This window comes from Lithobates pipiens, unplaced genomic scaffold, assembly GCF_037356315.1.
Source record: "Lithobates pipiens isolate NorthernLeopardFrog02 unplaced genomic scaffold, aLitPip1_a1.2 Scaffold_19, whole genome shotgun sequence".
Classification (NCBI taxonomy): Eukaryota; Metazoa; Chordata; class Amphibia; order Anura; family Ranidae; genus Lithobates; species Lithobates pipiens.
In genome coordinates, this window is record NW_027507764.1 from 411,284,551 (window position 1) to 411,298,938 (window position 14,388).

Consider the following 14,388-nt stretch of genomic DNA (forward strand, 5'->3'; position numbering starts at 1 on the left):
CCCTATCCCTGTACATTGCACACTCACATTGGTCCCTACCCTCAAGGAGCCCACAATCCAAAGTCCCCATTCATTTACTAGGGCCAATTTTGGACAGAAGCCAATTTACCTACCTGCATGTCTTTGGAGTCAGTTAGTGTCTGACTGTCTGCTGCAATATTGCAGTCCTGCTATAAGTCACTGATTGGCACCATTACTAGTATAAAAAATAAATAATAAAAATTCCAGTATATACAGTATACCATAGTTTGTAGGATCTATAACTTTTGCACAAATCAATCAATATGCACTTATTGAGATTTCTTTAAACAAAAATATGTAGCAGAATAGATATTGGCCTAAATTTATTAAGAAATTTGATTTTCTCAAAAAAAATTATTGGATAGGTTTTATAGCAGAAAGTAAAAAATAATGTTTTTTTTCCCCAAAATTGTCAGTCTTTTTTTGTTTATTGCGCAAAAAATAAAAAATACAGTTGTGATCAAATACCACCTAAAGAAAGCTCTATTTGTGGGAAAAAATTGTAGTTGGGTGCAAAGTTGCATGACTGCGCAATTGTCAGTTAAAGTAACACAGTGCCCTATCGCAAAAAATTGTCTGGTCATGAGGGAGGGGGGGGGGGGGGGGTAAATCTTCCAGAGGTCAAGTGGTTAAATAACTTTCCAGAAAAATATTAACAATTACAGCCTTTAAAGTATTCCTTGCAGTACAAGTTTTAATTAAAGCAGGCTAATATAGACACAGAAATGAGTGCAGCTTTCCAATCCTCAATGCACAGTAATTGTAAATACCTGAATTTGACTTGGTATCAGCCTCTTACAGTAGAGTTTAGAGACAGGGGAGGAAGAAGAAGCACAAGAAGCCATACAGGTGTGCTGCAGTGTAGAGCATACTGATAGGAGGGGAGAGCAGATTGATAGGAAAAACACAGCTCATCAGTCTGCTGCTTCTCCTTTCACTCCAGTCACAGACAAGGTGGATGTAGGGAGGGGGACTGGAACTAATACACACGACCGGACTTTTTTCGACAGACTAGGTCCGACGGTCTTCGCGACGGACTTTCGGCATAGGTCTGATCGACTTTCTGAACAAACGGACTTGGCCACACATGACTGGACTAAGTCCCTTCGAAAGTCCATTAGTTTTGAACGTGATGATGTAGACGGGACTAAACAAGGAAGTTCAATAGCCAGTAGCCAATAGCTGCCCTTGCGTCGTATTTGGTATGTTGGACTAGCACACAGACGAACGTTTTCCTGATTTTCTTCGGATAGATTTGAAACATGTTCTATTTCTAGGTCCGTCAGATTTATTTTTTAGAAAAAGCAGTCGGACTAGCCCACACACGATCTGATTGTCCGACGGACTGGTCCCGTTGGATCTAGTCCGCCAGTCATGTGTAGGCGGCATAAAACTTCAGTACAGCAAGACTAGATCCTCCTCATTGCTCGGCAGGACTGTGCTATGGGACAGAGCTATGGTACGCTCAGTACTGTTTGAACAAAAATAAAAACCCTTTGGCAGGGAATCAAATATGGATATTTTATCCATAGTTGTATGGAGTTCAGCTATAAGCTACATTAAATGAACTTTAGCACTATTGCATTGTGTTCTAGAAAGCGTTGGTGGCTCCTTTACCGGTTGACTGGATTTGCTTTATAATCTTTTTTTTAATAGTGTGATGTGGAAACTAAAAGTAAAAGGTTTGTTGCAATGCCATTGCTGAACACAAAAGTACAGCATGTGCATGTGTGATAGATACAATAAAAGTTGACGGGAAGAAGGCCTATTTCTGTGAAAAGGTTTCAAAAACCTTTCGCTTGTGGTCTATTTGTTGGAAAATTATTTTTAAGGGTAACCTATAATAATTTTGCATCAGTTTTAATTCAACCTTTTGAAGATGTATATGTTTTAAAATGTATTGTTTATTTCAGTTGTATGTTATAATTCTTAGAAAAGCTTTGTTTTACAAATAAACAGTTAAAGCGGGAGTCCACCGGGACTCCGCGTTTTTTTTTTTTTTTTAAAGCCAGCAGCTACAAATACTGCAGCTACTGACTTTTAAATAGTGACACTTACCTGTCCAGCGCGCCCGCGATGTCGGCACCCGAAGCCGATCGCTCGCTCGTGCCGCCGCCATCTTGGGTATGGGAATCAGGAAATGGAGCATTTCGGCTTCATTTCCCGGTTCCCTACTGCGCATGCGCGAGCGGCGCGGCGCAATCCGGACGGTCCCCGCTGCCTCTGGGAGCTGTGTGTTTCCCAGCAGGCAGCGGGGCACTTGCTGAAGGGGGCGGGCGCTTGCGGAAAGGGGCGTAACGTACGCCCCTTTCCGCAGAGAGCTAGCCCGGAAGTGGGTGCAGTTACCTGGATTATCCAGGTAACTGCACCCCCCTCCCCCCTGAAAGGTGCCGATTGTGGCGCCGGAGGGGGGGGGATTCCGATGAGCGGAGGTCCATTTTAGGGTGGACCTCCGCTTTAATATAGGAGAACGAATGACAAAGCATTCCCGAACATTATGGTTTTCTAAATAGAGAGCACGGCAGAAGTCGTTTTCTTTCATACTCTGTGAAACAGATTTAACCTTTTGACAGATGTTTATTTAGTTGTTTACAAATTAGAACAACAATTTGCGGACTGCCCACCGTACATATACTGCGGCAGGGTGGCTGCTCTGTGCCAGATCATGTACAGTGCCTTGAAAAATTATTGATATCCCTTGAAATTTTCCACATTTTGTCATGTTACAACCAAAAACTTATTTTATTGGGATTTTATGTGATAGACCAACACAAAGTGGCACGTAATTGTGAAGTGGAAGGAAAATGATAAATAGTTTTCAACATTTTTTACAACTAAATATGTGAAAAGTGTGCCGTGCATTTGTATTCAGCCCCCCTGAGTCAATACTTTGTAGAACCACCTTTCGCTGCAATTACAGATGCAAGTCTTTTTGGGGATGTCTCTACCAGCTTTGCACATCTGGAGAGTGACATTTTTGCCCATTCTTCTTTGCAAAATAGCTCAAGCTCTGTCAGATTGGCTGGAGAGCGTCTGTCAACAGCAATTATCAAGTCTTGCCACAGATTCTCAATTGGATTTAGGTCTGGACTTTGACTGGGCCATTCTAACACATGGATATGCTTTGATGTAAATCATTCCATTGTAGCTCTGGCTGTATTTTTAGGGTCATTGTCCTGCTGGAAGGTGGACCTTCGCCCCAGTCTCAAGTCTTTGCACACTCTAACAGGTTTTCTTCTAAAATTGCCCTGTATTTGGCTCCATCCATCTTCCCATCAACGCTGACCAGCTTCTCTGTCCCTGCTGAAGAAAGGCATCCCCACAACATGATTCTGCCACCACCATGTTTCAGGGTGGGGATGGTGTGTTCATGGTGATGTGCAGTGTTAGTTGTCTGCCACACACATAGCGTTTTGCTTTTAGGTAAAAAAATTCAATTTTGGTCTCATCTGACCAGAGCACCTTCTTCCACATGTTTGCTGTGTCCCCCACATGGCTTCTCGCAAACTAAAAACGGGACTTCTTTCAACAATGGCTTTCTTCTTTCAACTCTTCCATTATGGCCAGATTTGTGGAGTGCACGACTAATAGTTGTCCTGCGGACAGATTCTCCCACCTGAGCGGTGGATCTCTGCAGCTCCTCCAGATTAATGCTCTCCTTTCCCAGCCTGTCAGTTTAGGTGGACAGCCATGTCTCGATAGGTTTGTAGTTGTGCCATACTCTTTCCATTTTTGGATGATAGATTGAGCAGTCCAAACCTTGGGATATTTTTCTTTATAACCTAACCCTACTTTAAACTTCTCCACAACTTTATCCCTGACCTGTCTGGCGTGTTCCTTGGCTGCTTTCATAATGCTGTTTGTTCACTAAGGGTGTTTTATAGCAGAAAGTAAAAAAACAATTTTTTTAAAAAAAAATTTAATTGTCGGTGTTTATAGCTAAAAAAATACAAACCACAGAAGTGATCAAAAGAAATCTATTTGTGAAATAAAAAGGACATACATTTTATTTGGGTACAGTGTCCACGCAGTGTCCAGGGTACAGTGACTACACAATTGTCATTCAAAGTGATGCAGTGCCGTATTGAAAAAATTGCCTAGTCATGAAGGGGGGGGGGGGTAAATCTTCCAGAGTGCAAGTGGTTAAAGTATATGTAAAACCAAAACCTTTTTAGTTTTGAATAGAGTAGGGAATGACTAAGCCTCCTCTCAAAGTTTGCCAACAGTATATAAACACTCGGTGACAACGTCGGCCAGGAAAAAAAGTGCTGCAACTAAAGATTTATTTCCTAATGAATTAGTTGGCCAATTAATGTTTTGATTAATCTGATAAAAACCTCCAAGTGTGGTGTATAATTTAGTTAATATCTGAAGTTAAAAAAAAGTCTATTTATTTTTGAATATCTACTGCATATGCAGTGGTAAATATAAATAACCATCTATATAGTTAAAATATAAATAACCAGCTATATAGTTAGGTAACAATATATCTAATCCACTCTGAGAATAAGTGACAGAAGATATATATATTTTAGAGGTTGAATCTGGTACATATCATCAGATTCAGAAATGTAACACTTTTTTTTTAAAGAAAAAAACATAAAAAAATACATAGATCACTGTTTTACATATTTTTACACAGTACTGACATATAATATTTTGCATGGCAGACTCCCTTGTCATAGGTAGGTAGCTTGATACAAGCTCTCTATGCCTACTGTCACTAAAATATTTAGTAGCAGCTGCATGTTTTTGTATTAGCTTTAATGATGGGGTCCCCATAGGAAGATGGGGACCCCATCATCAGCGGTAACCTACATAGGACTAAATGGCTTCAACACTGGCTTTTTACGAACCTTCAACTGCCTATGACAATAGGGATTTATGGGCTGCATTCAGAGGACCTATTATGTAAAAGACCTATGACATCATCATGAACCTGGAGGGAAGAAACCTTAAAAGGTTTCAGGGTGGTGCTATGTGGGTCAGGGCAAATATCACAGGAGGCGGTTAAGTTCACAGTTGGCCTACTAAGTACTCTAAACAGGCTTTTTCAGCAATGCAGATAACAATAGCTTTGAAAAAAATTGAAAATGGTCCATTCACTCCACTTGTAATCTGAATATGAGAATACGAAACATTGGTATGTAATATTTCATATTTACCTTACAAAAATAAAATAAAAATATTTTTTCAAAATTTTATTTTTCTAATCATGACCATAATAAAGAGGCATGTGATAAATTTGTTTTACCTATAAATTGTTTCCTGAGCTAACTCATGTATGATGTAAAGTTTTATGTGATGACCATAATAAGTAAAGAAAATGTATACAGCACCAATCAACATTCCCTTCATAGAGAAAAGAGATAAATTTGGTTTACTTATAAATGGAGACCCTGAACTAACTCATATACAATGTAAAGATTGTGTTATATGTACAACTGGCTCTAAAATGAGCTTGTGGTGAGCTGGACTGTTTTTTAGGGAAAGTGCTGTTAAAGATACTCATAAAACTGGATTGGTATCTATGACAGAAGGTCCTTTAAATAGTCCAGTGCTTACTAGAATGTGAAATAGTGGATTTATAGTTATAGTTAAAAAATTCACAAAATGTAAATCTGGAGATCAGAGGAAGGTAAGGCCGGCCATATATGGTTTGAATCTCAGCCGGTTTAGCAGGAACCGGCCGAGATTCAAACCGTTAAGGGGCATGCTTAATATACCAATTTGATTGATAGATGTGGTGCATACTAGCACATTATGACTTAAACCGCCCGGGGGGGCCTTTTTATTTTTGGTGCAGTTTACTACATATTCAAGCGATCACCTTATGTTACTCCAGATTACCAATCCAGCCCACAAAAACTTGCATACAATGAATGCATCAAATGGTATCTCTAATATCTTAGTTATAAGAATGTCCTCCAAATTATACAGAATGGGTAAGTACAGCATATAATTCTACTTTATATGCAGCGGACTTGAATTATTCAAAATTGTCATGCAATTAACCACTTCCGGACCACCGCACGCCGATATGCGTCCTAAATTTGAAGCGGAATATCCTTGCAATGGCAGCAGCTAGCTGCCATAACTCAGGTATACTCTTGTTCAGCGGGCGGTCCGGTTTCCGATAATAGTGGTCTCTGCGGCAAAATCACTTTTATCGGCGGCGGGAGAGGGGCCCCCCACCGCACACCAGTGCCCTCTTACCAGAGCCGTCGGCGTGATCGGAATCTTTCTCCTCTGTGGTATTGAAACGAGTGAGGGATGCCCCCCACCTGTCTCTATACCATTGCAGGGTGGAAGCAACGTCAAAACATCAGTTCTGCCCATAGCTCTTAAAGGGCCATTTTTTTTTTTATTGCATTTTAGTGTAAATATGAGATCAGAGGTCTTTTTGACCCTAGATCTCATATTTAAGAGGTTTTGTCATGCTTTTTTTTCTTTTTTTTATAAGAATAAAAGTGACACAATTTTTTTTTTAAAAGAACACTGCAAAAATAAAAAATAAAAGGTAAAATAAATAAGAAAAACCAATGTTATATGCACCCTGTCCTGCCAATCTTGCGTGCAGAAGAGAAAGCATACGTGAGTAGCGCCCACATATGAAAACAGTGTTCAAACCACACGTGAGGTATCGCCGCGATCGGTAGAGCGAGTGCAATAATTCTAGCCCTAGACCTCCTCTGTATCTCAAAACATGCAACCTGTAGAATTTTTTAAATGTCGCCTATGGATATTTTTAAGGGTAAAAGTTTGTTGCTATTGCCAAGCAGGCGCATTTTTGAAGCGTGACATGTTGGCTATCAATTTACTCGAAGTAACATTATCTTTCATAATGTAAAACCAAAAAATTGGGCTAATTTTACTTTTGTCCTATTTTTTCTAATTACATTTTTTTTTTTTCAAAAAAAAATGCGCTTGTAAGACTGCTGTGCAAATATGGTGTGACAGAAAGTATTGCAACGACCGCCATTTTATTCTCTAGGGTGTTAGAAAAAAATGTATAATGTTTGGGGGTTTTAAGTAATTTTATAGCAAAAAAAAAACTGTTTTTAACTTGTAAACAACAAATCTCAAATGTCCAACAATGAGCCAATCTTCACCTGGTTTCCTTACAATGTCAATTGAAGTTCATATTACTGTAATCCAAAAATAAACGCAATTCGGGTTGAGGATATAATATTGATGGATCCCTAATTCCATATATCAATGGAGGGTTATGTCTGGGTTATATATTTGAGTTAGATATTCCTATAATATCTTTTCCTTCTCAGGTAGATGGCTATAAAGCAGATAAAAAAGTCTGACATATAATTCACTCCCGTGTGTAATCAAACTGTATTAAAGCTGGTTTTCACTGAGTATACTGTACTTGGCAAAGCATATAACCATATAAAGTTCATAGAATGTGAATCATAGTGGCTTCAGTAGCATAGTATTAATGAAGAATCAATCCTCTTTGTGGCAAAGAAGTCAGATTTGAGCAAAAAATCACAGTTCATCATATTTAAGAATTGAAAAAGCCCAAGATGCCAGGCATATAATAGTCAAAGTTCTGTTAGAGCTTGAAGAACAAATAACTGTACATCCCCGACGTGTTCTTGTCTTAAATTTGGCTTGCCTGTATCTTTGAGATAATCCCATCATCCCAACTGATGATATTCCCTGCCAAAGAAGAAAGAAAAAAAGGAAGATTCTTCCACTTTCTGCTCCCAAACTAGATAAATCAGGCTTTTTCTTTTAGGTGTTTTTAAACAAAGTTGGACATTTTAGTTATTTTAAAAATTTTTTTTTTTTTTTTAAGATCTTTGCACTTCTCTTTTTGTATAAAACCCAAAAGCAAACATGTATTATGGTGCCTTAAAGTATTCATACCCCTTGAAATGTTCCACATTTTGTCATGTTACAACCAGCAATGTAAAATGTTAATTGTATTTTATGTGATAGACCAACACAAAGTGAAGTGGAAGAAAAATGATAAATGGTTTTCAAATTAAAAAAATATATATATCTGAAAAGTGGGGCGTGCATTTGTATTCAGCCTCCCTGAGTCAAGCCTTTGTAGAACCACCCTTTGCTGCAATTACAGCTGCAAGTCATTTTGGGGATGTCTCTACCAACTTTGCACAACTAGAAAGTCACATTTTTGCCCATTCTTCTTTGCAAAACACATCAAGCTCTGTCAGATTGGATGGTGAGCATCTGGAACAGCAATTTTCAAGTCTTGCCACAAATTCTCAATTGGATTTAGGTCTGGACTTGGACTGGGCCATCCTAACACATGAATATGTTTTGATCTAAACCAGAGATCCCAAAACTCCTGCCCTACAGCTGTTGTAGAACTACATGTCTCATGAGGCATTGTAAAACTCTGGCATTCACAGACATGACTAAGTAGGATGGAAATTGTAGTTCCTGAACAACTGGAGGGCCATCGTTTGGAGACCCCTAATTTAAACCATTATATTGTAGCTCTGGCTGTATGTTTAGGGTTGTTGTCCAACTGGAAGATGAACCTCCGCCCCCAAGCTCAAGTCTTTTGCAGACTCTAACAGGTTTTCTTCTAAGATTGTCCTGTATTTGGCTTCATTCATCTTCCCATCAAGTCTGACCAGCTTCCCTATCCCTGCTGAAGAAAAGCATCCCTACAACATGATGCCGCCACCACCATGTTTCACGGTGGGGATGGTGTGTTCAGGGTGATGTGCAGTGTTATTTTCCACCACTCACAACGTTTTTGCTTTTAGGTCAAAAAGTTTAATTTTGGTCTCATCTGACCAGAGCACCTTCTTTCACATGTTTGTTTGCTGTGTCCCCCCACCTGGCTTCTCGCAAACTGCAAACAGGACTTATGGCTTTCTTTCAACAATGGCTTTCTTTAAACAATGGCTTTCTTCTTGCCACACTTCCATAAAGGCCAGATCTGTGGAGTGCACAACTAATAGTTGTCCTATGGAAAGATTCTCCTGCCTCAGCTGTGGATCTCTGAAGCTCCTCCAGAGTTACCATGGGCATCTTGGCTGCTTCTCTGATTAATGCTCTCCTGTCAGTTTAGGTGGACAGCCATGTCTTGGTAGGTTTGCAGTTGTGCCATACTCTTTCCATTTTTGGCTGATGGATTGAACAGTGCTCCGTGAGATGTTCAAAGCTTGAGATTTTTTTTTATAACCTAACCTTGCCTTAAACTTCTCCACAACTTTATCCCTGACCTGTCTGCTGGGTTCCTTGACCTTTATAATGTTGTTTGTTCACTAAGGTTCTCTAAGAAACCTCTGAAGGCTTCACAGAATAGCTGTATTTATATTGAGATTAAATTACGCACAGGTGGACTCTATTTACTAATTAGGTGACTTCTGAAGGCAACTGGTTCCATTAGATTTTAGTTAATAGCAGAGTAAAAGTGGCTGAATACAAATGCACACACCACACTTTTCAGATATTTATTTGTAAAAAATGTTGAAAAACATTTCTAATTTTCCTTCCACCTCACAATTATGTGTCAATTTGTGTTGGTCACATGAAATCCCAATAAAATACATTTACGTTTTTGGTTGTAACATGATAAAATGTGGAAAATGTCAAGGGGTATGAATACTTTTTCAAGGCACTGTATATTTTAGTTTACCAATTATAAGAAGAGATGAATGTGTTTGTTTTCTTCTACTTTCATCTGGTGATGCAGCCAGCGAAAGCTGTTATTTTTCTAATTTCCAGATTGGAGAACATCCATCATCATTTAACCTAATCCTCCCCAGCCCGACTGTCCTTGGTCTAACCCTTTCACTCATTGGATGTCAGTTCTTCGATCAGCTCAACTCAGCTCATAGAGGCGCATCATAACATGTGGGTATTATCTAGAGCAGTTAGAATGCAGATGCAGTCTGCATAGGAACATCCACTCATCCAGACTGGCATCTGCTCTGTCAATACATTTTGATATTTGTCTAACTTCTCCCAAAATCCAGCCCACTGCTTGCATCAGAATTGAGGGTTCTAGACAGGGCGTTGTAATATTTTCAGGAGGTTATGTGCAGCGCCCAGCTTGCCTCTTCCACCAGCAATGATCTATCTCTATTGCATAGAGAAGCACAGGGACTTAGTGATGATGGCATTGGGCCTAAAACAAGATGTGTAATGATGATAATGGAAATATTTTATTTATTAATTTATTTATTTATTTATTCATTTATTTATTTGATCCTGATAAATCCTTGTGAAAATATCATGTGGCATGAAAAATTGGAACTGCAATTATTTTATTCTCCATGGTCTCTGTTTTCAGAAAATATGCAGGGGGATTCATAAAGAAGTATACAGTTTCCAGATGCTGTAAAACACTAACAGTTGAAGACACGGACCACAACTGCGAACCGTTAGGTAGATGTACTCCTAAAGTTTGTGTCCCACTACTGAGGGAAATGTCACATGACTAGTCAGTCAAACTGACAGCGTCTGCAGTGGAGAAGGCGTTTTGTGTTCTTGAATTTAGCAAAACGGAATCTGTAATTGTTGTACAAAGGCATTTTGGATCACGATTCGGAAAAGAACATCCAACCAGAAAATCTATCTACGATTGACATAAAAAAAATTGAAACTATGGGCTGTTTGTGCAAACTTATAAGTCCTGGACGACCGCGTGTATTGGAAGAAGTCATCGATAGTGTTTTCACCACCATTCAATGAAGCTCGGGAAAATCAACACGGGGGGTTAGTCATGAAGTGCAGATTTCATAGCCCACTGTCTGGAGAATTTTGAGAAAGAAGCTGAAAATGATTCCATACAAAGTGCAGAAGTTGCAAAACCTCACTGATCATGACAAATCAAAGCGCTTTGAATTTTGTACTGAAATGCAGCACCGTTTTGAAAATGACGATTTTGCCAATCACTTCGTTTTCACCGATGAAGCTACATTTCATGTGAGCAGTCAGGAAAACAAGCTAAACGTTTGCTTTTGGGGAACAGAGGATCCCAGATTTACAGTGCAACACATGCAAGATTCGTTTATGGCCCCTTCTTTTTTCATAAGAAAACTGTCATGGGAGGCTCTTTTCTGGATATGTTAAGTCTTTGGTTGATGGATGACAGTGACAACTTTATACTCCAATTGGATGGTGCACCACCACACTGGTCAGACGAAGTGCATTATTACCTGGATGAACATTTTCCTGGCTGATGGATTGGACGAGCCGTGGACTACAACATGCCACTGACCCAATGGCCACCCAGAAATCCTGACTTAACACCTTGTGACTTTTTCCTGTGGGGGTACGTAAAGGACAAGGTATTCGCCACTCTTCCTGGTGATCTAGCGGAGCTGAAACAGCATATTACAGCCACTATTACTGCAATTGATTCAAATTTCTTAACTCGTGTTTGGGTGGAAATGAAATGGATTACCGGCTCGATGTGTGTCGTGTGACTAAGGGTGCACATATAGAACATCTATGACTGTCTCTTAAATACTTGAAACATTCCCCTACAATTCTTTTGCAGGTAACATAAAATATCTAATGTGTTCTTGTTTTTAAGTCTGTTGAAACTGTATACTTCTTTATGAATCACCCTGTGTAATGGTTAGGAGTTTTAAGTACTCTTCAGAACTAAAATAATTTTTTTACCATGTGCAAAAAAATAGCTCCACCATCAAACCGAGTAAATGAAGAAAAAACAAACAAACAGATAAGCAATGAAAAACACAGCCAGTTAAACTTGTTTGTAAAAATTACAAAATAAAACATTTTTAGTGGTAGAAGGACTCTTCCAGCTTTTTATTGTTAATTCCACTGAGAAAACTTCACCTATTAGGATTTGACTCAACGATATTATATTATATATTACATAGAAAAGGATTAGGATTCATACAGTTTTTTATTTAGTTTTTTGAATAAATGTAGAAATATGACATGAATATACTTCCTCAAGAGAAAAATATAAAATAAAACCTTCAGGGCACTGGCATATACTATGTAACAGCCATAGTGATGAAAGATAAAATAGAGAAAAAATAAAGAATTCATAAATGATTGACATGTTACTGGCTAATATTGTGCCAGTTCCCAATCAGCTGATGTGATAAGGTTATTATGCTGTGCTTATTGTCAAACATATGGCATCATCTAATGTGTGGTAACTGTGTGGCAACTGTTATTGTGCATATATGGATAATGGATAGTAGCGCTTCTGCTAGAAGGGTCCTCGAGACACTTGTAATCTATTGGAATCATCCGAGATAAAAGCTGGTAGGACATTCAAGGAGCACTTTTGGGAGAGAAGCAGGCTTTGGATGTACAAAGAAAATTGCTTTTAAGTGCAGTAGGCCAGTGATTTTATTAGAACACAACGGTTAAAAACACTTATAGAATGTAGAAAGAAAACACGCTCATCGATCGGTAGATGCTCCTGAGATGGTATTTTCAGTCTCTGTGCCAACCAGCAGCTGCAGGAACTAAGGGTTCATGGGAACTAGATGGTTGCCGCACCGGGAACCACTGTGGAATGCACGGGGGCTGCGTGGAAAGCAAGGGCCCTCCCTGCTGACAGGTTTATTGGTTGATTCCACTACTTGTTCTCCGTTCCCCTTCCCCTTATAAGTCGGCTCATTACTTTAAGGCTTAGGTTTTGAAGAAAGAGCTTCTGAGCATGCACCAAAATGCTTCACTACCCCCATTCTGATGTCACTAACAACCCTTGCATTCCACTCAGCCCCAGTGTATTCCACGGCAGGGGCCATCTTGTTCCCATGGACCCTTCGTTCTGGCCGCTTGCTGGTCGGCACAGAGAAAGGTAATACAATCTCAAGAGCACTTAACGGATTGATGAGCCTGTTTTATTTGTACATTCTGTAATGCCGCGTACACACGACCGGTTTTCCCGTCGGAATAAACTCTGAAGGTTTTTCCGACGGAGTTCTGACAGAGTTCCACTGAAACTGTCGTGCGTACACACGATCACAACAAAGTCCAATCATTAACCACTTCAATACCGGGGCACTTAAACACCTTCCTGCCCAGACCAATTTTGAGATTTCAGCGCTGTCGCACTTTGAATGACAATTGCGCGGTCATGCTACACTGTACCCAAATGAAATTTTTATCATTTTTTTCCCACAAATAGAGCTTTCTTTTGGTGGTATTTGATCACCTCTGCGGTTTTTATTTTTTGCTAAACAAATAAAAAAATACCGAAAATTTTGAAAAAAAAATGTTTTTTTTGTTTCAGTTTCAAAACTTTGCAAATAAGTACGTTTTCTCCTTCACTGATGGGCACTGATGGGGTTACACTGATGGGCAATGATAAGGCGGCACTGATGGGCACCGATGAGGTGGCACCAATGAAGTGGCACTGATGAGGTGGCATTGATGGACACCGATATGTGGCACTGATAGGCGGCACTGATGGGTGGCACTGATGGGCGACACGGATGGGCACTGATAGGTGGCACAAATTGGCACAGATTGGCATGGATGGGCATGGATAGGTGGCACAGGTGGGCATGGGTAGGCGGCAGAGGTGGGCATGGGTAGGCGGCACAGGTGGGCATGGGTAGGCGGCACAGGTGGGCATGGGTAGGCACTGATAGGCGGCACAGATGGGAACTGATAGGCGGCATTGTATTATAATATATTATACTAATGGACGCCAATCAGTGCCAATCAATAATGCATGCCAATCAGTGATGCCCATTGTGGGCACTGAGTGGCATCCATTATGGGCACTGATTGGCATCCATTGTGGCACTGACTGGAATCCCTGGTGGTCTAGGGTGGCATACCTTGTCCTTGGCATCCCTGGTGGTCTGGTGGCGTCCCTGGTGGTCCAGTGTGGGCATCCTCGGGGGGGCTGTGCTGATAATCGATCAGCACAGACCCCCCCTGTCAGAGGAGCAGCCGATCGGCTCTCCTCTACTCGCGTCTGACAGACGCGAGTGAGGAAAAGCCGATAACCTGCTTTTCCTATTTACACTGTGATCAGCCGTGATTGGACACGACTGATCACATGGTAAAGAGTCTCCGTCGGAGACTCTTTACCGAGATCGTAGTTGCCGGGTGTCAAACTGACACCCCGCAACAACGATCGCTGCGATGCGCGCCCCCGGGGGCGTGCAGCGGCTCATGATCCTGATCACGTCATATGACGTCCGGTCAGGATTATGCAACCACTTTGCCGCCGTCTATTTGCTATAGGGCGGGCGGCAAGTGGTTAAGAACGCGGTGACGTACAACGGGACTAGAAAAAGGAAGCTCAATAGCTAGTAGCCACTAGCCTCCGCCTTGTAGTTGCTTCCGAGCATGCGTCGTTTTTGCTCAGTCAGAACAGCATACAGACGAACGGTTTTCCCGATAGGAATTGGTTCTGTC

The 14,388-nt window shown here is 40.5% G+C and overlaps 1 protein-coding gene across 2 annotated transcripts in view; it reads left to right on the plus strand.

Annotated features, from left to right (window-relative positions):
* Window positions 1–14,388, plus strand: part of TMEM200C (transmembrane protein 200C) — a 142,978-nt gene that overhangs the window by 44,064 nt on the left and 84,526 nt on the right. Inside the window, exon 2 of one of the 2 annotated variants that reach the window (XM_077492488.1) lies at window positions 10,313–11,524. The exons of the other annotated variant lie outside the window; for it this stretch is intronic. The gene's annotated coding sequence lies outside the window, so the exon portion shown is untranslated. The remainder of the gene's footprint in view (window positions 1–10,312; window positions 11,525–14,388) is intronic. 2 annotated transcript variants of the gene reach the window in all.